This window comes from Populus nigra, chromosome 2, assembly GCF_951802175.1.
Source record: "Populus nigra chromosome 2, ddPopNigr1.1, whole genome shotgun sequence".
NCBI lineage: Eukaryota > Viridiplantae > Streptophyta > Magnoliopsida > Malpighiales > Salicaceae > Populus > Populus nigra.
Genome location: NC_084853.1, coordinates 15,400,576 through 15,403,075, shown reverse-complemented (window position 1 = coordinate 15,403,075; position 2,500 = coordinate 15,400,576).

The following is a 2,500-nucleotide window of genomic DNA, read 5'->3' as shown; positions in this document are numbered from 1 at the left end:
TTGAGGGGCGCCGGCCTGGTGGCTCCCTAAAGAGCAATAAGTGTCATTGCAGCTCTGGCAGGGGGAGACACTACTAGGTCCCAGCTGTCACCCCCCCTCTAAAAAATTCATTTCTTGGTATTTTGAGCTGAAATTTTGCACAGAGGTTGGCAAAAATCCAATCCACCTTCATTAATTTTCCCAGAATTTTTCGAGGTCGGGAAGTATTTGTTTTAATTTTCCTACCATTAGAAATCGAGTAAATCCGCAAAACTAGGAACCGGCCCGGAATGACCCCAAATTCAGTGGGCAGCCTCATAAAAATATGGCTGATTTTACTGGATTGGTTTCATGTGGAAAGCACGACGTTTTCTTGTAGGAATGCGGGAACCCCGGCAGCTCGCCTGCCGCGGCCAGCGACGTCGGGGACGCTGGCCTGCGCTGTCGAGCCCGCGAGGGCTGTCTCCGCGGCAGGCCCCCCCTGAACGGGGCACGACAGGCCACCGCGCTGGCTCGTCCAGCGTCGACAGTCCCTCGTCCAGGTTTCAGATCGCGCCAAGTCGAACCCATGACCTGCTCAAGCCATCGTGCGCTGCCGAATTCGCATCTGCGTGTAGGCTGCCATTCCACGCGGCAGCCCCTGTTTTCGTCAGCGTGCCCCCCTGACGAATTTTCCTGCCTGGCCCAGTCCAGCGTCCAGCCCCTGTTCGTCGAAAAATCTGCGCTGCCGATTTTCCACGCGGCAGCCCCTCTTTTCGTCAGCGTGCCCCCCTGACGAATTTTCCTGCCTGGCCCGGCCAGTCCAGCCCCTGTTCGTCGAAAAATCTGCGCTGCTGATTTTCCACGCGGCAGCCCCTCTTTTCGTCAGCGTGCCCCCCTGACGAATTTTCCTGCCTGGCCCGGCCGGTCCAGCATCCAGCCCCTGTTCGTCGAAAAATCTGCGCTGCCGATTTTCCACGCGGCAGCCCCTGTTTTCCTCAGCGTGCCCCCCTGACGAATGTTCGTCGAAAAATCTGCGCTGCCGATTTTCCACGCGGCAGCCCCTCTTTTCGTCAGCGTGCCCCCCTGACGAATGTTCGTCGAAAAATCTGCGCTGCCGATTTTCCACGCGGCAGCCCCTCTTTTCGTCAGCGTGCCCCCTGACGAATTTTCCTGCCTGGCCCAGTCCAGCGTCCAGCCCCTGTTCGTCGAAAAATCTGCGCTGCCGATTTTCCACGCGGCAGCCCCTCTTTTCGTCAGCGTGCCCCCCTGACGAATTTTCCTGCCTGGCCCGGCCGGTCCAGCCCCTGTTCGTCGAAAAATCTGCGCTGCCGATTTTCCACTCCGCAGCCCCTGTTTTCGTCAGCGTGCCCCCCTGACGAATTTTCCTGCCTGGCCCGGCCAGTCCAGCGCCCAGCCCCTGTTCGTCGAAAAATCTGCGCTGCCGATTTTCCCCGACGAACCTGCAGCTGCACAAATCCGCGCTGCCACTGCCCCATTGTCTGGACCAACAGTCTTTTCCATCAAGCCCTGGACTATAAATCGTCCAGACTCATCGCCAGCACCCGCTGCCGATTCTGCCGACTTTGCCGATTTCGTCGGCGCTGCCGATTCCAACACTGCCCGCCGTGCCTGAACCAGCGCTGTTTCGTCAGCGTGTCCCCTTGACGAATTTCCCTGCCTGGCCTGGACAGTCCATCTTCCAGCCCATGTTCATCGAAAAATCTGCGCTGCCGATTTCCCCGACGAACCTGCAGCTGCACAAATCTGTGCTGCCGATTTCCCCCCCTGTCGGCATGGCTGCCGCTGCCCCGATGTCCAGACCAACAGTCTTTTTTGTCGACTTTGCCGATTTTGTCCGCGCTGCCGATTCCAACACTACCCCCTGCATCCAAACCAGCATTGTTTCGTCAGCTCTTCCCCTGACGATTTTAGCCCTGTAACAAACAGTAGGCCTCCAATCCCGCCAACGGGAGCCAAGTTGATAGGGAAGAGAATTGAATGACGCGCCTGGTCCTCGCACCCCGCCACCCGAGGGGCCTTTTTCCCGGCAGCCTCTGAAAAACTCTAGCTTTCACGGTCCTCGCCGCCCCTCACCACCATGGCAGGCCTCTAATCCCACCCATCAGCAGTTGTAGCCGATAGGGCAGTGATTTGAATGACGCGTCGCGGGCCTCCGGGTCATCTCACCCGGCCATTAATTGGAGCGTTTTTGGCTGGCCGAGGATGGGGGGATGGATCTCTTCTTCCGAAAAAGCAAACAGTACATCGGGAGTTATGTTGACGGGGCATGGAATTGAATGACCCGTCGCGGGCCGCCGGGTCATCTCACCCGGCCATCCCGGGGAGCGTTTTTCCCGGCAGCATCGGGGAAACTCTTGCTTTCACTGCCCGCTGCCCAAGTCCCCACTCGAATCGGCCCCCCGCGCCAACAAGCCAACGCTGCCGAATCGGCAGACACTGCTGCCGAATCTGCCGACACTGCCCCGCGGGCTGCCACTGCCCCAGTGTCTAAACCAGCGGTCTTTCTCATCGAGCCTTG